The sequence below is a fragment of the Tachypleus tridentatus genome, chromosome 2 (genome assembly GCF_004210375.1).
Source record: "Tachypleus tridentatus isolate NWPU-2018 chromosome 2, ASM421037v1, whole genome shotgun sequence".
Taxonomy (NCBI): Eukaryota; Metazoa; Arthropoda; class Merostomata; order Xiphosura; family Limulidae; genus Tachypleus; species Tachypleus tridentatus.
The window spans coordinates 34474707-34496924 of NC_134826.1; the positions used below are offsets into that span (position 1 = coordinate 34474707).

The window sequence follows — 22218 nt, forward strand, 5'->3', positions numbered from 1 at the left end:
GTTGGATAAGGAAAGTAAATTATGAATTTCAAATAGATGTGTCGACCAGAAATAAAGTCAAAGAATTACAGTTTTGTCAGAGAAAAAAATGTCAAAAACTGTTTAATGCCAAATCACAACTTAAAGTAATAGAACATAAAATAATTTAAAGCGACTTATTACAATAACAGTATGATATCTATCTATATGGAAAGAGGCATATACAAGGTCAATCATCACTAGGATGACAGGATTTCTTCAACAATCTAACTTTGTGAACTTGCTAAATTATAAGCATAAATTTTAGAATTGTGACTTTTTTTCTTACAACCATATATGTATTTATGACTTCCTATATTTTAGAATGATTTAAATATATATAGCCAAATGTGCATTATGGGCATACTCATGAAACTATAATGTTCAAAAAATTTTAATACAAAGGAAGTGTAATAATTATTGTTATGATAATTAAAAATACTTTTCTGAAAGTAGAATATCATGAAGAAAGTGTTGGAGGAAGAGAATCATTAGTTTAAAATAATCATTGATAAACTGCACAAATTTAATGCACATCTGAAACATATATGTAATGTTAACTTCACAATTTAATATGGGGTGAGTTAGATACAAACGAAAGATAAAAGCGTGAGTCACACGTGGTTACATCATTTTCGAATCAGAAGAGTGTCACAATGCATAAGTAACGGAGAACTGACATGCTGAACACTGACTCACTTCTTTTAACTACGAGCACACTTGATACAGATATATCAGCCATCAAAATACTGTACTATGACTTACTTGGAGAAGAGTTCCTAAATGTAATAGCTATGTCAATCGTCTATGGCGAGTATCCATTCTTAACAATTTTATCATAAATTCATGTGACATCCTGAAGACAACCTAGTTTTAAAATTACACTGAGTTATACTGCTGAAGTAATGATGGTTCTGGACAAACTCAACAGTCACGTGTGGTGCGACAGAACCACAAATGTTGTACCATTACAATTTGTGTTAAATGTAAACATCCACAACCCAGTTCATTTAACAAAAGCTGACCACACACTAATGTGACAGAAGCTGCTGTCAACCAATATAACACGAGACAAACCATGGGTATTGGTCTAGAATTCTAAATATTTTTCTATAATTTTTCTAAAACTCTATAAGTTTCCATATGGTTCCTCTTGACATCATGAAATACCCTACTTTTACAAAATGTAAGGAAGAAAGCTGAAACAAGTTACAAACACACCATTATTTCACTGGATTACAAAATAATAAGTATCTGTGAACACATAAATGACTACACAGTCCAGGTGAACTATAGTAACATGCAAAACTGAGGTTTTGTTCTGAGCAGTGTGGTTTTATTTCATGGTCCATCAGCAATACTTAATGTGCAGTCATAGCTGCTAAAAAGTAACTTTCTTATTGCAACTGCCACATGAGTTAAGAGCAGAAAAAAAAAAAAAAGTTCCAAGCAATCCCAGCTTAATTGATACGTTCTAAAATACTTGAAGAATAATGATGGTGATGGCAATTATGTTTCATAAGTCTGCTGTACAGGTTTGGTGTCTTATGTCGACATGAATACGTTGTTTGCTTGGTGATATTTCGTGAAAAATAACATTTTCTACCCCTACTTCTAAAGGTTTAACAAAATGAGATACTGGAACTTGTTATTTGAAACCAATGGGTTTCTTAAGTTTATTTAACAAATCACAGAGTCTATCAAATTTTGTTTTATATATTTAACTGTTGGTTCACTTCACTTAAAATTAGGTACATTCAAATGTTTGTAACATAATTCTGTGGCACTTCCTACATTTAGTTTGTGCTGCAAAATTTACTTTCACCTCTTGCTTCTGCCTTTGAATGTGTATTGATTGCAATTTATTTTCTTGGCGTAAGCCTTTTTCTTCTATCAATCTGTGAAAACTACTATTTAATATATCCACCTTTTAAAGTTTTCTGATGTGTTAAGTATGATTTTAATGAGCTCTAACATATATCCAATATAACACAAGTTTTGTATTTGTTGTTGTTACAGCAGAAAAACAATAAACATTGGCACTCACTTCTTTCACCAAGAAAATGTGAAAGTCATCAGAAACAAGTGCCACAGTTTCAATCTTAACATATGATAATTTCTGCAAATCAACACAGTGAAGATATTACATCTCACTACACTTACATGTTTTCTTACACCCATTTCATCTATAATTAAAATATAGATTTTGCATATCAAAGCAATTTGCTGGAGAGAAAAATTGCAGCAAGCAACATTATTTTTGCAGTAGAAATGTATCTTTAGTAAATTTCAAATATGTTCTCAGTGATTTCATATAAATGTTAAATTTTCAAATCAGACACAGAATAGATTATCTTAAATATACTTTGAAATTTTTGTTGATTCGTTTATTTCATTTACTGGCTATAGGTTTGTTTTACAGTATTTAATAAATTTTGTACTGAAATTCTGATAAAACATTTTCCAAGAAAGCAGCAGGGTTGGATAGCACAGCATCACGAATGTGATGTTTTACTTATTCAGGGTCTTTTGGTTTGTAATAATGGAATTTTGTTTTCAAAAGCCTCAGAGATGACAAGATTAAACAGTACAAACGAGCACTTGATAGGTTCCTCCCCTACCAATATAATTCTGTGGAAATGTTTTGAAGATAACTAACTCATTGTAACAAGCCCGGAACTTCTTGTAGTTGTGGAATAAATAATTCTTGTATCAATACGTAGTTACGAATTAACAGAAACAGTTTGTTCGTCAAAGAAACAAAAATCGATACAAACATATTTTGTCGTTCTCTAAAATGACAATAAATCTGTTCAACTCTTGTGTTTGGTGTATTATTTTTCAAAACCATATCGTAATACAAAGGAATAAAAGAAACCACTTCGTAACAACATGTGGCATGTTATTATTGTACACTTTTACTTCAAACTTCATAATACTCTATTTTTAGAATCATACAGGGAGTGGGCCGATCCCAGAAGTACTGCAATACTGGGCCAACCCGTGGCAGGAGTGGAGCAAGCTCCAAGCACCCCGCCGCCTTACAAAAATAAGTTTAATATCATGGTCCCCAATGGGAACCGTATCAGATATTAAGCTGATAAGAACAGATACTACACTTTGATCTTAGCCAAAAGGCCGAGAAGCGATACTACTTGTGCCTTCGACAAATACTTATGTACAGCTTTTACCTCTTCTATTGCAATGGCGTAAATATAGTTTACTTGCACGTCAACCATACAAAGGCTATCCATCGTGTAGATCCTTTAGGATTTAGAACAAAGATAATTTTCACACATTTGTCTTTTTTTGTTCCTAAGAAACAGAAACTAAATAATGAAACACATCTTAGTAAATATGAACAATGACTCTCATTTCCAACTTTTCATACAGTTGAGTCTACTTGAACAGTCTGTCACCTAGCGGAGAAAGACATTGTAAACAGCAAATATTTAGCGAAAATCGTTTTTCATTTTGCATCTAATCCTTGATCATAGTTCTAAAACGTTTATTTTACTGCTGCCATACTTTAATGACAAAACTGGCGCTTAATAACTGTACAAGTTAAACAGCTTAACTAATGTTTGCTATAAATAGTTGGTCTGTGCAGCGTTACTAAATAAAGGTATACCTCTCTTGGGTTATAAATACACGTTGAATACATAGTTGAAATATAGATCTAAATTTTGTGAATGAGGGTTCAGCTCTAAAGAGCTTATAGTAGCGATTTTGGAAATGACAATAGCACATATTTTATTCTCATAACAGAATAGAGAATAATTTGACTTCTCACTTTTGTTCTAAAGTAATTGAACCAGCATGTATGACTTTAATTATTAAAAGTTCTGGATACAACAGGTAATGAACATTTATATGTACATTTCAATTGTTTTACTACAATATTTTAAAACAAGTGGAATACCTGCTGTTTGTTTCATAATGAAATTTATCGCTAAGAAAACCCGATAAAACACTTGATAAGGAGGTTACCAAACGTGAACCCACTTAATATACTCACAACATGAGATAAAACATAGATTTGACCCTTAGAAATAATACCACCATTACCTACAGCTTTCGTAATAAAAATTGCCGAGGAAAACAATCTCGAACTGTTACTTACGATAATCAGCCGATCCGTCCGTAGCCAATTTGTTCGTGACAAGCTTCTTCACGAATTGTACCAACAGCATGTGTTAAAATAACGCGTTTTTCCGAGTTGATGTCGGCGTTTTGCAGTACAATACACTAACAACGGTAGTTAAATAATTCCAGGCCAAAAAGGAAAAGTCAATCGACGAAAATATTCTTTTATAACATTAGGCATAAAGCGGTAACAAAAACATAAAAATAAAACCCTCACTCCAGATAACTGACACTAAACTCAACATAACCAAATCCTGTATGACTAGTATACTTAAATGAAACTATATCATTAACTGATAACAAAATTCCATGAATAGTGAGATTGTTGTTAAGATATGATAACAAATATCCAGTGGTAAATCTCTGTTCAAGAGATATGCTGACAGATTCTTGTAGCCGTTGTAATGAAGCAAATTACCGAAGAATCTTTTCCAGTATCTATCAAGAAAAGCTTACTACATTTTTCACCGTTTTCGATATGCTGCTTAAGCAAAATGTCAATACGGCTTCTCTTGAGCAGTACCAAGAAACTAATTAGTTTTGGTCTAAATTTTAATCAGTTAGTCAATGTATAGAGAGTTTCATCATGTCTTCAACAAATCTTACAAAATCCTGTCCGTGAATGAAGCTGAACGCCATTCCTGCTCAAGATGATAACCCTTCCAAAAGGAGGTTGTCGGATAATAAAAACATATTAAATTAACATAAAAAGACCAGGTATCACACAGTTCAAAATTAGAAAGTGTATCAATTAATTCTGTCGCTATTAAAATGAAGTGCACAGTTGCAATCACTTCCCGAAATCATATCGGCATTAGCAACAAATACCGGCTCACAATGAAAAGTGACTTTCTTTATTGGTCACCTTTAAGAGAAAGAGCATAAAATCTCCTTTAAATCCTTTCTAATCTTCATCAGCATATGTTTATTTTGAAACAGCTCTTAAGATACTGAAATAAATTTAACTGACATCACCACCAGAATTCAATAGCTTGAGCACTGAAAACCTTTATTTTTCAAATCAATAATACCTCCTTTCACCCAGTTATCTTTACCTTTATTTGCCCTCTAAGCGTTGCTAAACAATTTTTTCTAATAGTGCACTAGTTTACTACATCCCGTTCTTTCTATACCATTGCAGAGCGTGTGAATATCATATGACTACCCTCTACCATTTATTCTAATACACCTATACTATTCACAGTGAAAATAATTTAGACTCCTCTTTCCTGGCCACAACCTTTTTGGGTCAGTCACATGATGCTCGCATTTGCTAACCTCACAATTCATAAAGCTTATTGATCAAGTATATTTAAATGTTTCATCCTCAGTCCTTGATTCCTCTCTCACTTTGTTGGGTGAAGAACCAACATCTAGGTTCATGCTCAATGTTTTGCTGATCAACTGATCTCGGATGTTAGTGTGCCCTGTCTCCTCTGGCTCATGTGCCAATATTATTTGGCTTACCAGCAAGCATCGAACCCTCTTGGATTCCAATCATCTGGATCCTGTCCTACCCCTATGGGGCTCAAATCTAGGGGCTTTGATTCTACTTTAATCAATCTCAGTTTCGAGGATTCGTCTTGCCCCGACCACCCTTTTGTGTCTTATTTCCTCATTACAGTTATATCAAGCCTTTTGCCAGTCATCCATATAATTTTCTGATGAGCTCTAGACCTTCTCGAAGTTGACTTTAGACTGCTTCACAGCATCTGTCTTATTCCTCAGTATCTGGATATTATTTCGTTGGGACTTGCTTGGAAGAGACGCATTAATTGAGGAGTGCACGTCCCTCTGTCTTCTTCGACACCATTTCTAATATGAACACATTTTAGGGGATTGTCCTGAGTCTCTGGAATCTGGAGTTGACGTGACAAGGCTACATTCTTCCTTGTCCTCTCTGATATATCATTTGTCTCGGCCAGCTTTTCTCATCCAACTTTCACAATTTTCAGTGATCCATCCCCCTTCTTCTTCACCCAATCCTTTTCCTCCAATCCAGGCATTCCCATCCTTACCCCCACTTTTCCCATTCCCCAAAGGCTTAGCAGTATGAGAGATGTGATGTACTTTCGAAGGCAGGTGGGGCCAAGTTGCAACAGTGTTCAACCATTTGGTATGTCTTTACGAAGAATCTGTGGATTCTACGAGATTTGTCAGAGGGTCTATGCCGTAAATTAAGGTCCCCTCCCTTCTTATCCTTTTCCCTTGTTTCATTCGCTCATCCTCAAGATCTTGCCTTGTCCAGTCGTCTTGTTGAGTCACTTCAGGACCTTCTATGAAAAGGAGCTATCAAAATGATTATGCTCACTCATGCAGAATTATACTCTTGTCTGTTTGTCCCCAAAAGATGAAAGATTGGAGACCCATCATAGATATATCCCATTTGAATATCTTTCTGGAGATAACCTTGTTCACTATGGAGTTCTATCTTTCCTTTCTGTGGGATTTTTACCCGGGACTCTAGGACAAAGTTCGATGTGACACACTTATTTTCAAAATCCCGTAACTCTAGGATCACGCCTGTTTCTCCAGCCATTTGGTCTGGCTTCAGCTACTTATGTGGAGTGGCTTGCTCAGCGTCTTCAATCATTGGGTATTTGGATTCATAAATCTCTCACACCTGATTACATTTTCGGAAAACTGCTTGGGTGAGATTTTTTTACGAGATTGAAGAACTCCCTTCTAACCCCTATACAATATATTGTTATTTGGGGTTATCTTCAATTCACATGTGAGTCAGGCTCATCCTCATTGATTTTGGCCAAAGGATATAGAGTGTTCGGTCACAAAGGCACTACATTCATTTCTTCTCACTGCACAAGAGATTCTGTTTGTTGGAACCTGTGCTATCGTGGAATCTCTCATTAACTTAGGTTGAGCACACATGCATTCCCTTCAATGGACGCTTACTGACCAGTAAAACTTTTCCCAAGATCCAAGATTCCTTTGATCATCCTCCATCTTGGGGACGGGTCGACCTCCCATTTCTCTGCCCCATCCCAATGCTTTATTAATTGGTTGGAGAGCTTCCCATGAATCCAGGGAGATTTTATGGCAATGGTCAGTTGTGGTAACTATATTCAATATCAACCTACTCGAACTTTCTTCTGCTTGTTGGGCTGTGTCCCATTTTCTCCTGATCTTCCAGAAGTGAGTCTTTATTGTCCATTTTGACAATTGCACTCTTGTAAGATATATATTACTAACCAAGAAGGAACTAGGCCCTGGTCTCTGTGTTTTCAGACACATGGCCTCCTGTACTGGACCAAGAATTAAAAGTTAACCACCTTAGAATGTCTTGTTGTCAGAAGTATGAATCCAGTAGCTAACTGCTTGTCTTGTCCTAACTAATCTATACCTATGCAGTGCTAAGGCCACTTCACCCTCAGGTATTTCAATGAGTGTGTTCTCACCCATGATCTCCACATGTAGATGCATTTCCCACTTACTGGAATGCCAAACTACCTTCATCCCCCAAACCCCAGCTTTGGGGATGGATGTGTTCAGTTAGGATTGGAGGAGCCTTCATCTATACGCCTACATTCCTCTCAGACTAATCTCTTCGGTAGTTTCCATCATTCAGATTACTCTTTGTAATGTGTTGCCTGTTGCTCAATATTGCTCTGACTTTTACTAGATTAGCAACTCTTGCTCATACCTGTGTTGCTTCTCTGATAACTGTAATCAGAAGTATTTCATCCAGAAATGACCAAACTCCATCTTCATGCAACTTTTGTACAGTCCTTTGCCTCGGCTCAGGGACTCGTTCCCCATGTGGCATCTTTCCTTACGTGTACCATTCGGCCTTCCTCATTCTCTGCATACCAAAGATGTTGGCTTACCTTCAGACAGTGGCTTCTGTCCTTCTATTCCTTATCTCTTCCAGTTCTTTACCTGTTTGTTCAATAACACTTTGTCCATGTTCTAAGTTATTGGGATCTTCGTGTTGTTCTTCATGTCCCATCTGGTACTCCCTTTGAACTTACTGATACATGTTCCTTGTGCCATCTTTCCTTAAGACCTATTTCTCTCTTTCCTAGACGTGGTCATGCTCATTCTGATGGATATGCCCTTAATATTTCCTATATCCTTTACTGCTCCTCCTCTGTTATCGATTATCTGGACTGAGTCTTCCAAAGACAGCTGCTACCTATGAATGTTGTTTCACTTTTTCTCTCCATTCCTTCACCTATTTTCTCACATTCAGATCGAGAACGGTCTCTTTAACCTGTGCTTTCCCGCTATCATTGTGTATTTTACCTCTCCTTTTTTGTTTTACTTTTGTGCCTTCCATTCCTGTCTATTTATTCTCTGAAATCTCACTGTTTCCCAGGTCCTACCTCCTATTACCCATCCTGGCTGGGTAAGGCAACTCATGTTCTGAATTGCCCATGGAAGGTCGTCAACTACAACATTTCATCCCACCACATCATCACTTTTCTTCCAATACATTTGTTGCACTCTCTCTGCATGTTTTAGCTTTGCCTTCTTTGACTGGGTGTCAATTTCTTCTTGTATAGAATTATCCAAATGTATGTTCTCCTTAAGTGAGTTATGCTTACCTGTTATTATTTTTTTCAGCTGATATCTATATTTCAGGATCCCACCTAGTAGCAAACATTGTCTGATCATCAGATATGCTGTGTATTAGATCTTTACACTATATCTGCATGTTTCTGAATGCTCACTTTAAAGATGAGGTGATTTTATACAACCAATGGATGCTTCTCAAGTGTGGTATATCTATCTATCTATACATCACTCTTTTGTTATCAGAAAAGAAGGTATTTCTGCCAATCTCAACTGACCCATGATTTTTACAATCCAAGTCTTTCTGGTTTTCAAAACAGTTAATCACAAACACCCATTGCACTGTCTCCAGTGTGTCACTCCTCTAGATTCCCCAATACGTATTCTCTGGAATATTTTTTCTTGTAGTGGAGCACGTGAGTTATTACCACCCAGGTTCCTCTTTGCCAGGTTGGAGGACCATGCAGGTTTCCTCCTGAATGAGGTTTCAGAATGAAAGGAATCAAACTCATAAATACCCACTCAGCGAGAAGAGGATTGCCAGCATTATAATTGCTGAACAGACAATCACATACTATTCTGGACCCATGGCACTTAACATGGACAATTTGGCTGATTGGACTGCAAATTACTCCAAAATAGAATCCCGATGTAACTTCTAAAGATGTTGTTTGCCCAGGTGGACTGCAATTGTTGATCCTCAAAACTTAGGTAAGATGAATCCAATGCTGTTTTTGCTCAGATGGGCTACAAATGGCATACTATGACATATCCCAAGGTGCTTCTGCTGGATATTTTTACAAACGTGTACTGCATTTGGTCTATTCATATAAAGCTTATGGTAGTTTAACCCCAGCAACTTATGCCGAGGTCACATTATCTGGCACCTTGCTGTGACTAATTATTTCTAGATCACATACCATGACATACACCACATGCAGAATACTAATGCACTATCTGTTGATAATGGATTTATTCCAAATTATCAGCAAAAATTTCATCTCACTACTTGCTTATGATGCTTCCCTTCTTTTTTGTTTTGTTTTGAAAAGAAAGATCGTACTTGTTGCTACCAGTGTCCTCAAAAAGACATTGGTGGATTTGCTAAAGCATGCCCTAGGACTCTTCCGTTGGCACATAATTCTTCAGGCCCATTGTTGATTGGACACTAAATGTTTCCACTCTTTGATAATTCCCATCATAGCTATACTGTACTGCTCCAAAACAAAGTGATGTACATCATTTTGTTGAATATATGGTGCCTGCCTCATACATTCTGTCCTATATACATATATCACTGTTTCATTACCAGGTGACGATCATACCTGCTACAGAAGCAGTACTATACCTCACAGGTGTACCACACTTTTTTTTTTTTTCTTCTGGCACACTGGTTCAAGTGATTTTCATCTACGTGTTCAAATACTGGCACTCCCCAGAAGCCTCTCCATCTTTCAAGGTGAGATTCTAGCTTTGAGTTAAAATAATCAGAACCATTTCTGCAGTTAACACGTTCCTCCACTGAAAATGTATTTCCAATAGGTACTTACCTCCTCTAAACAACTTTCCACCATTCCTCACCACTGATGTGCCAATGTTTTAGCTTGTAACTGACAATTATAAAAAGTGTAGCTTGTGCTAGAATAGTAGAGGTTGTGCAGTATGATTGGTGAAGGAAAGTCACATGATGTGCATTTTCTCAAGTAGTGAAAAAAAGAAGGGGTATATAATAGACTGATGCACTGTTAGTGAAAAGTTTTATAGCAATGCTAATAGATTATATCAAGGTTGAGATAGATTCGAGTGAAGAGAGCCAAGAACTTATCAGAAACACATTTTCAGTGTAAGTAAATACTATCATTTTATATTACTGGCTATTTCTTTCTATCAAATATGTAACAATACAGTAACTGATAGGTGTATATGGTTATACTGTGAAAGCTAACTACAAATAATATCCTCACTTATCAGGAACGATGAAGATTTTCATATCAACTTATGTAAATTTTATCAAATAACATTACAGAATGTGTCTGAAATTTTGAATTTTTAAATTTACTGAAGAATACCAACAAAAAAAGTTTCTCCTACAGGGAGAATTATGACATTTTGTTTCTCTAAACAACCCCTCTATGTGATAACAATAAAACAGATGTGTAAGAGTAACTGTAGCTTCACCTTAACAATATCACTGAACTCAACTCTAAATATTTTAATTTGTCCACAGAATTTAATAAAAACATAGATTAGGTATAAGGTAAAAATGAAGTACTTTACACAATGATCTGAACTCCTTATTAATAACTGCATTAAATTTTAAATGCACTTTTAACATGATGTACACGTATATATAAAATAGAGACATAGTTGGACTATCCAGTTTTATCCCAAATAATTTGAGCATTTATTAAGCATTTGGTTCATCACCATGTTTGTTACATTAACATTAGAACAACAGGAAGCAGCAGCTGCTTTAATATTTGACACAAAAATTTTCACTATATGTACAGTGTTGTTAACATGCATAATATGTTCCTTACCATCTTCAATCACTTTGTAAGTCTTGTATTGATTTGTTACACTGAGAATGGCTCTGATTGTTGTACTTAAGGTGCTACATTCCTTTTGTTAGAATTGATTTCAATTGGCTTTCAATAGGAAAGTGTACACATCAATACTTATTTTCTGAACTAGTTTCTCAGATCAGAGGGCTATACCCTTCACTTAAATTACATTTCTTTAAATGAGAACCAGATCTACAGTTGAAATAAATTATAATTTCTTTACTAGCATGCAAAAAAGTTGCTTGAAACTTCTGCGACTATACTAAAATATGTGCAGTTCTCATTTTTGTCTGTTTAATAATTTATTTATCATTAGTATCTGTCAGTGATTGGTATTCTTGCTACTTGTCTTATATCCTGACTCATTGCTGATAGGTTTAAACATCAGTTTTTTTTTTCCCATTCTTTATTGGTGCTTGTTTGTTTTGTTTTTCGTTGTTTTATATAAGGTTGTACTTCTTTTAGCCATGTACAAAGGGCTATATTGTAAGAAACAGCAACTGGTAAAAAAAAAAAAAATTAGTCCTTACTCTCTTTGGAGTAACAGAGATAGCAAAAAGCTGTTTTATTGATAAAATATCATGGATAACATTGCGTAACACGATGCCAAATTACAGATATGAACCACAACCACACTGTCTTACAATTACATACTATTTATAAAATGTATCTCAGTATTATGTGAAACAGAAAGTTACACCACATCATTTCTATTTCTATAGAACTGACTTCAAGCACATAGCAAAGATAAACTAACATTTTCTATGCTGTGTTATGTATATGAAGTAAACTAATATTTCAATTCAGTAATAGTTAGTGGTTAATACAGTTAGGTTAAAACAGTGAACAAAGTAATTTTGTGCCTGATCAATACTGAGAAGCTTTTGCAAACGTTGAGCTATATATTAAAATTTACAAAGATAGGAAACATTTTATGCACATCTTCTTGGGTAAATCACATGTAAAAAAAAAAAAGAAGAAGAAGGAAAAAAACACAAAATTTGTCAGAACAATTATAGCAAATGCAGTTACTGGTCAATTGTGTTTTGACCAATGTTAATTCAAACAAGACATCATAGAACAGCAAATTTTCATATAGTGACTCTGTTTGCAATAACATTAGCAAATATACTGTCAGTCTGTACTGATATCAGTTTTCATTACTTCTAAAATGGATGATACACAAAGGCAGCAAAAATAGTAGAAAGTAGGATGAACATCTTTTGTTAGTTCCTAACAACTGCAGCTTGCAAATTTGAATGTGATCTGAGGATCCCGTGCTTCTCATCCCGATGGCTACAAAACATGATCCACATTTGTGGACCATGCATGTGTAGTGAGAGTGAGAGTCATGTCACACTTCCTGATTCGAGTAGACTCAGAGTTGGCAGTGGGTGCCACACATTAGCTGCCTTTCTGTCAAATTACATATTAGCTAGCACAGATAGCCTTTGTAAAGCTGTCTTTCTGTCAAGTTAAATATTTGCAAGCACAGGTAGCTCTTGTGGAGCTCTCTTACTGTCAACTTAAATACTAGCTAACATAGATAGCCATTTTGGAGCTCTCTTTCTGTCATGTCAAATATTATCTAGCACAGATAGCTCTTTTGGAGCTTTGTGTAGATCTCCAGAATAAATTTTGTGAACATCCTAAAAGTTCTTTGTGAGAAATTCAAGGCATGGATAAATAAAATCATGACATTAAACCTGGCAGAGGCTCAGTGACAGTTTTGAAGCTGTTTATTTGTGTACTTTAAGAATCAATAAAAACTGAAGAAACTTTGATGAAGGAATAGCACTCCAACACCAATGCCCTCTATGTCTCTCCATTTCATTGGCCAAAACACTGAATCTTAGCAACACAGTGACCCAAAACACACTGCTTGAATCAGAAACATTAAATGTATCACGAAGTACCTGGAACAAAAGTAATTACATTGTGCCTCCAAAGGTCCAGATCTCAGTTGTTTTTAATGGGTGAAGTCCTATTGGTTAGAGAAATAAAACCACTCTCTAATGTTGAAGCTAGTACAACTACAGATAAAATTCTGGAGAACTTTGTGACATTTATCCCTAAACGTTGTGAGACAATCATAATATTTAGATGAGGACCAACGAAACAGTACCAAAATTATTTTAGAAACTTCAACTTTTTTGTTGCAAGGATGGATAAATAAAAATAAAATCACAGAAAATCTATTTTATTGACTTTCTGAAATAAAGCATAAAACATAAGTGGACTTACACTTCTGACTAGTGCTGTAGTTTCGATAGTATATGCAATTTCAACATTACTGGTTGTTCACTTTACACTTTCATTCATTAAAGTACTAAGGGTTATTCAAACATAATGGTGAAAGTTTAGTTGGATAAGGAAAGTAAATTATGAATTTCAAATAGATGTGTTGACCAGAAATAAAGTCAAAGAATTACAGTTTTGTCACAGAAAAAATGTCAAAAACTGTTTAATGCCAAATCACAACTTAAAGTAATAGAACATAAAATAATTTAAAGCGACTTATTACAATAACACTTTGATATCTATCTATATGGAAAGAGGCATATACAAGGTCAATCATCACTAGGATGACAGGATTTCTTCAACAATCTAACTTTGTGAACTTGCTAAATTATAAGCATAAATTTTAGAATTGTGACTTTTTTTCTTACAACCATATATGTATTTATGACTTCCTATATTTTAGAATGATTTAAATATATATAGCCAAATGTGCATTATGGGCATACTCATGAAACTATAATGTTCAAAAAATTTTAATACAAAGGAAGTGTAATAATTATTGTTATGATAATTAAAAATACTTTTCTGAAAGTAGAATATCATAAAGAAAGTGTTGGAGGAAGAGAATCATTAGTTTAAAATAATCATTGATAAACTGCACAAATTTAATGCACATCTGAAACATATATGTAATGTTAACTTCACAATTTAATATGGGGTGAGTTAGATACAAACGAAAGATAAAAGCGTGAGTCACACGTGGTTACATCATTTTCGAATCAGAAGAGTGTCACAATGCATAAGTAACGGAGAACTGACATGCTGAACACTGACTCACTTCTTTTAACTACGAGCACACTTGATACAGATATATCAGCCATCAAAATACTGTACTATGACTTACTTGGAGAAGAGTTCCTAAATGTAATAGCTATGTCAGTCGTGTATGGCGAGTATCCATTCTTAAGAATTTTATCATAAATTCATGTGACATCCTGAAGACAACCTAGTTTTAAAATTACACTGAGTTATACTGCTGAAGTAATGATGATTCCGGACAAACTCAACAGTCACGTGTGGTGCGATAGAACCACCCATGTTGTACCATTACAATTTGTGTTAAATGTAAACATCCACAACCCAGTTCATTTAACAAAAGCTGACCACACACTAATGTGACAGAAGCTGCTGTCAACCAATATAACACGAGACAAACCATGGGTATTGGTCTAGAATTTGAAATATTTTTCTATAATTTTTCTAAAACTCTATAAGTTTCCATATGGTTCCTCTTGACATCATGAAATACCCCACTTTTACAAAATGTAAGGAAGAAAGCTGAAACAAGTTACAAACACACCATTATTTCACTGGATTACAAAACAATAAGTATCTGTGAACACATAAATGACTACACAGTCCAGGTGAACTATAGTAACATGCAAAACTGAGGTTTTGTTCTGAGCAGTGTGGTTTTATTTCATGGTCCATCAGCAATACTTAATGTGCAGTCATAGCTGTTAAAAAGTAACTTTCTTATTGCAACTGCCACATGAGTTAAGAGCAGAAAAAAAAAAAAAGTTCCAAGCAATCCCAGCTTAATTGATACGTTCTAAAATACTTGAAGAATAATGATGGTGATGGCAATTATGTTTCATAAGTCTGTTGTACAGGTTTGGTGTCTTATGTTGGCATGCATACATTGTTTGCTTGGTGATATTTTGTGAAAAATAACAACATTTTCTACCCCTACTTCTAAAGGTTTAACAAAATGAGATACTGGAACTTGTTATTTAAAACCAATGGGTTTCTTAAGTTTATTTAACAAATCACAGAGTCTATCAAATTTTGTTTTATATATTTAACTGTTGGTTCACTTCACTTAAAATTAGGTACATTCAAATGTTTGTAACATAATTCTGTGGCACTTCCTACATTTAGTTTGTGCTGCAAAATTTACTTTCACCTCTTGCTTCTGCCTTTGAATGTGTATTGATTGCAATTTATTTTCTTGGCGTAAGCCTTTTTCTTCTATCAATCTGTGAAAACTACTATTTAATATATCCACCTTTTAAAGTTTTCTGATGTGTTAAGTATGATTTTAATGAGCTCTAACACATATATCAAATATAACACAAGTTTTGTATTTGTTGTTGTTACAGCAGAAAAACCATAAACATTGGCACTCACTTCTTTTACCAAGTAAATGTGAAAGTCATCAGAAACAAGTGCCACAGTTTCAATCTTAACATACGATAATTTCTGCAAATCAACACAGTGAAGATATTACATCTCACTACAGGTACATTACATGTTTTCTTACACCCATTTCATCTATAATTAAAATATAGATTTTGCATATCAAAGCAATTTGCTGGAGAGAAAAATTGCAGCAAGCAACATTATTTTTGCAGTAGAAATGTATCTTTAGTAAATTTCAAATATGTTCTCAGTGATTTCATATAAATGTTAAATTTTTAAATCAGACACAGAATAGATTATCTTAAATATACTTTGAAATTTTTGTTGATTCGTTTATTTCATTTACTGGTTATAGGTTTGTTTTACAGTATTTAATAAATTTTGTACTGAAATTCTGATAAAACATTTTCCAAGAAAGCAGCAGGGTTGGATAGCACAGCATCACGAATGTGATGTTTTACTTATTCAGGGTCTTTTGGTTTGTAATAATGGAATTTTGTTTTCAAAAGCCTCAGAGATGACAAGATACAAACAAGATGACAGTACAAACGAGCATTTGATAGGTCCTCCCCTACCAATATAATTCTGTGGAAATGTTTAGAAGATAACTAACTCATTGTAACAAGCCCGGAACTTCTCGTAGTTGTGGAATAAATAATTCTTGTATCAATACGTAGTTACGAATTAACAGAAACAGTTTGTTCGTCAAAGAAACAAAAATCGATACAAACATATTTTGTCGTTCTCTAAAATGACAATAAAACTGTTCAACTCTGTGTTTGGTGTATTATTTTTCAAAACCATATCGTAATACAAAGGAATAGAAGAAACCACTTCGTAACAACGTGTGGCATGTTATTATTGTACACTTTTACTTCAAACTTCATAATACTCTAATTTTAGAATCATACAGGGAGTGGGCCGATCCCAGAAGTACTGCAATACTCGGCCAACCCGTGGCAGGAGTGGAGCAAGCTCCAAGCACCCCGCCGCCTTACAAAAATAAGTTTAATATCATGGTCCCCAATGGGAACCGTATCAGATATTAAGCTGATAAGAACAGATACTACACTTTGATCTTAGCCAAAAGGCCGAGAAGCGATACTACTTCTGCCTTCGACAAATACTTATGTACAGCTTTTACCTCTTCTATTGCAATGGCGTAAATATAGTTTACTTGCACGTCAACCATACAAAGGCTATCCATCGTGTAGATCCTTTAGGATTTAGGACAAAGATAATTTTACACACATTTGTCTTTTTTTGTTCCTAAGAAACAGAAACTAAATAATGAAACACATCTTAGAAAATATGAACAATGACTCTCATTCCCAACTTTTCATACAGTTGAGTCTACTTGAACAGTCTGTCACCTAGCGGAGAAAGACATTGTAAACAGCAAATATTTAGCGAAAATCGTTTTTTCATTTTGCATCTAATCCTTGATCATAGTTCTAAAACGTTTATTTTACTGCTGCCATACTTTAATGACAAAACTGGCGCTTAATAACTGTACAAGTTAAACAGCTTAACTAATGTTTGCTATAAATAGTTGGTCTGTGCAGCGTTACTAAATAAAGGTATACCTCTCTTGGGTTATAAATACACGTTGAATACATAGTTGAAATATAGATCTAAATTTTGTGAATGTGGGTTCAGCTCTAAAGAGCTTATAGTAGCGATTTTGGAAATGACAATAGCACATATTTTATTCTCATAACAGAATAGAGAATAATTTGACTTCTCACTTTTGTTCTAAAGTAATTGAACCAGCATGTATGACTTTAATTATTAAAAGTTCTGGATACAACAGGTAATGAACATTTATATGTACATTTCAATTGTTTTACTACAATATTTTAAAACAAGTGGAATACCTGCTGTTTGTTTCATAATGAAATTTATCGCTAAGAAAACCTGATAAAACACTTGATAAGGAGGTGACCAAACGTGAACCCACTTAATATACTCACAACATGAGATAAAACATAGATTTGACCCTTAGAAATAATACCACCATTACCTACAGCTTTCGTAATAAAAATTGCCGAGGAAAACAATCTCGAACTGTTACTTACGATAATCAGCCGATCCGTCCGTAGCCAATTTGTTCGTGAAAAGCTTCTTTACGAATTGTACCAACAGCATGTGTTAAAATAACGCGTTTTTCCGAGTTGATGTCGGCGTTTTGCAGTACAATACACTAACAACGGTAGTTAAATAATTCCAGGCCAAAAAGGAAAAGTCAATCGACGAAAATATTCTTTTATAACATTAGGCATAAAGCGGTAACAAAAACATAAAAATAAAACCCTCACTCCAGATAACTGACACTAAACTCAACATAACCAAATCCTGTATGACTAGTATACTTAAATGAAACCATATCATTAACTGATAACAAAATTCCATGAATAGTGAGATTGTTGTTAAGATATGATAACAAATATCCAGTGGTAAATCTCTGTTCAAGAGATATGCACATAGCTGACAGATTCTTGTAGCCGTTGTAATGAAGCAAATTACCAAAGAATCTTTTCCAGTATCTATCAAGAAAAGCTTACTACATTTTTCACCGTTTTCGATATGCTGCTTAAGCAAAATGTCAATACGGCTTCTCTTGAGCAGTACCAAGAAACTAATTAGTTTTGGTCTAAATTTTAATCAGTTAGTCAATGTATAGAGAATTTCATCATGTCTTCAACCTATCTTACAAAATCCTGTCCGTGAATGAAGCTGAACGCCATTCCTGCTCAAGATGATAACCCTTCCAAAAGGAGGTTGTCGGATAATAAAAACATATTAAATTAACATAAAAAGACCAGGTATCACACAGTTCAAAATTAGAAAGTGTATCAATTAATTCTGTCGCTATTCAAATGAAGTGCACAGTTGCAATCACTTCCCGAAATCATATCGGCATTAGCAACAAATACCGGCTCACAATGAAAAGTGACTTTCTTTATTGGTCACCTTTAAGAGAAAGAGCATAAAATCTCCTTTAAATCCTTTCTAATCTTCATCAGCATATGTTTATTTTGAAACAGCTCTTAAGATACTGAAATAAATTTAACTGACATCACCACCAGAATTCAATAGCTTGGGCACTGAAAACCTTTATTTTTCAAATCAATAATACCTCCTTTCACCCAGTTATCTTTACCTTTATTTGCCCTCTAAGCGTTGCTAAACAATTTTTGCTAATAGTGCACTAGTTTACTACATCCCGTTCTTTCTATACCATTGCAGAGCGTGTGAATATCATATGACTACCCTCTACCATTTATTCTAATACACCTATACTATTCAAAGTGAAAATAATTTAGACTCCTCTTTCCTGGCCACAACCTTTTTGGGTCAGTCACATGATGCTCGCATTTGCTAACCTCACAATTCATAAAGCTTATTTATCAAGTATATTTAAATGTTTCATCCTTAGTCCTTGATTCCTCTCTCACTTTGTTGGGTGAAGAACCAACATCTAGGTTCATGCTCAATGTTTTGCTGATCAACTGATCTCGGATGTGAGTGTGCACTGTATCCTCTGGCTAATGCGCCAATATTATTTGGCTTACCAGCAAGCATTGAACCCTCTTGGATTCCAAACATCTGGATCCTGTCCTACCCCTATGGGGCTCAAATCTAGGGGCTTTGATTCTACTTTAGTCAATCTCAGTTTCGAGGATTCGTCTTGCCCCGACCACCCTTTTGTGTCTTATTTCCTCATTACAGTTATATCAAGCCTTTTGCCAGTCATCCATATAATTTTCTGATGAGCTCTGAACGTTCACGAAGTTGACTTTAGCCTGTTTATCAGCATCTGTCGTATTCCTCAGTATCTGGATATTATTTTGTTGGGACTTGCTTGGAAGAGACGCATTAATTGAGAAGTGCACGTCCCTCTGTCTTCTTCGACACCATTTCTAATATGAACACATTTTAGGGGATTGTCCTGAGTCTCTGATATCTGGAGTTGACGTGACAAGGCTACATTCTTCCTTGTCCTCTCTGCTATATCATTTGTCTCGACCAGCTTTTCTCATCCAACTTTCACAATTTTCAGTGATCCATCCCCCTTCTTCTTCACCCAATCCTTTTCCTCCAATCCAGGCATTCCCATCCTTACTCCCACTTTTCCCATTCCCCTAAGGCTCGGTAGTATGGGAGATGTCATGTACTTTCGAAGGCAGGTGGGGCCCAGTTGCAACAGTGTTCAACCATTTGGTATGTCTTTACGAAGAATCTGTGGATTCTACGAAATTTGTCAGAGGGTCTATGCCGTAAATTAAGGTCCCCTCCCTTCTTATCCTTTTCCTTTGTTTCATTCGCTCATCCTCAAGATCTTGCCTTGTCCAGTCGTCTTGTTGAGTCACTTCAGGACCTTCTATGAAAAGGAGCTATCAAAATGATTATGCTCACTCATCCAGAATTATACTCTTGTCTATTTGTCCCCAAAAAAGATGAAAGATTGGAGACCCATCATAGATATATGCCATTTGAATATCTTTCTGGAGATACCCTTGTTCACCATGGAGTTCTATCTGTCCCTTCTGTGGGATTTTTACCCGGGACTCTGGGACAAAGTTCGATGTGACACACTTATTTTCAAAATCCCGTAACTCTAGGATCACGCCTATTTCTTCTGTACCTTCACGAGGGGCTGTGTCTTTCAGTTCTGTGAATTGCCATTTGGTCTGGCTTCAGCTACTTATACTGAGTGGTTTGCTCATTTGCTCATCGTCTTCAGTCATTCGGTATTTGAATTCATAAATTTCTCACACCTGATTACATTTTCGAAAAATTGCTTGGGTGAAGTTTCTTAAGAAACTGAAGAAGGCCCTTCTAACCCCTACACTATATGTTTTTTATTTAGGGGTTATTTTCAATTTACATCTGAGTCAGGACCATCCTCCTTGACTTTGGCTAAAGGATATAGTGTTCAGTCACAAAGGCACTACATTCATTTTTTCAGACCAATTATGGCAAATGCAGTTACTGGTCAATAGTTTTTACCATAGTTAATTCAAACAAGACAGAGTACAGCAAATTTTCAAATAGTCACACTATGTGTAGTTGTAAAATTAGGAAGTATACTGTCAGTCTGTACCAATATAAGTTTTCATTACTTACAAAATGGACGATACACAAAGGCAAAAGAAAAAAGTGGAAAGTAAGGTGAACATCTTTTATTAGTTCGTAACAACTATAGCTTGCAAATTTGAATGTGGTCTGAGTGTCCCATGCTTCTCATCCTGGTGTCTTCAAAACGTGATCCACATTTATGGGCCATGCATGTGTAATTAGAGTGAGAGTCAAGTCACACTTCTTGATTCGAGTATACTCGGAGTTGGCGGTGTGTGCCACAGACTAGCTGCCTTTCTGTCAAATTAAAGCAGGTAGCCCCTTGTAGAGCTCGCTTACTGTCACGTTTAATACAACTCTAGAACAAAATTCTTCTTACAAAGCTTTTATTACTTCACTAGTTTAGCTCGAAGAAGGCACAAGAAAGTTAAAAGTTGCAAGGTCGCCATACGTATACACCATGCAAAGAATATGTTTATACTCACTTCATAACTTAACGAAAATTTGAAAAAATAAACTATTCTCACAATAACACTTACGTGGTGGGGTAATTTTACTGTTGATCGTCGGCTGTTCATTATAATCAAGAAGTCCAGAAGCAATACCAGCACCACACACACAATTACGACAGGTGTTTAGGCACAAAATTAATATTTCTAACGAAACATTAATCCCCTGCGGTGCTCGAAGACTAAACAGTACTCCTTCAACCCCGCATTTGGTAGGAATTGAAAAAGGGAAGCTTGACTAAATGAATAGATAATTAGTTTAAACAGATTAATGAGTGTAATTTGATTAGCGTAAATGCTATTCTGGGAGGCGTGGCAGGTGACAAAGCGAACCCCCGACTGAAAAGGAAACGAGAAAAGACGACGAGAAGCAGGTCGGATAAAATACGAACGATACATCAAATCAAACGGGCTAATTCATGGCCGGGCATGGATCGACGGAGGCATTTATTCAATTTTTTTCGGCCATTTTCATACACTTTCGGCAGTCGTTTTCGCTAGTACTCATCACCTGTGTGAAAACGCACCGTAACCAGACCACAGTTCCCGGAAGCGCCGGGTAAATAGGTGAGAGGAGACTGAACACTCAGTGTCTATCTCAGACAGACTATGCCCCCTAAATACCAGCACCGAAAACGAAAACGAACGTGGCAGGGGCTTATTTTAGAGAGAGAGAGAAAACTGAAGAATTCTCTCTCCAGTTAGGGTGGTCAGGAACCTTGTGGTTCCTCTTCGTTCCCTCACGTGAAAAATGTTGAAATTTGCATGAGGTTTTTGCCTTTATTTTATTTGGACTCTTTTAAGGTGAAGGAGTGAGGTTAGTCATAATATTGATGAGCGAGACAAAGGCAGCACTGGAGAGACCAACCCAGTGAGAACCCAAAAAGCAGATGTCAAAGTAATTATGAACGCGAGATAGAAGG

The 22218-nt window shown here is 35.5% G+C and overlaps 2 non-coding genes across 2 annotated transcripts; both read right to left on the reverse strand.

The window, feature by feature from the left end:
* Positions 1-2976: 2976 nt before the first annotated feature.
* Positions 2977-3168, reverse strand: LOC143245671 (U2 spliceosomal RNA). Its single transcript, XR_013025654.1, has one exon. It is a non-coding gene; the product is annotated as a U2 spliceosomal RNA (small nuclear RNA).
* Positions 3169-16615: 13447 nt separating this feature from the next.
* On the reverse strand, positions 16616-16807 carry LOC143245679 (U2 spliceosomal RNA). The gene has a single exon (XR_013025662.1). It is a non-coding gene; the product is annotated as a U2 spliceosomal RNA (small nuclear RNA).
* Positions 16808-22218: the final 5411 nt, after the last annotated feature.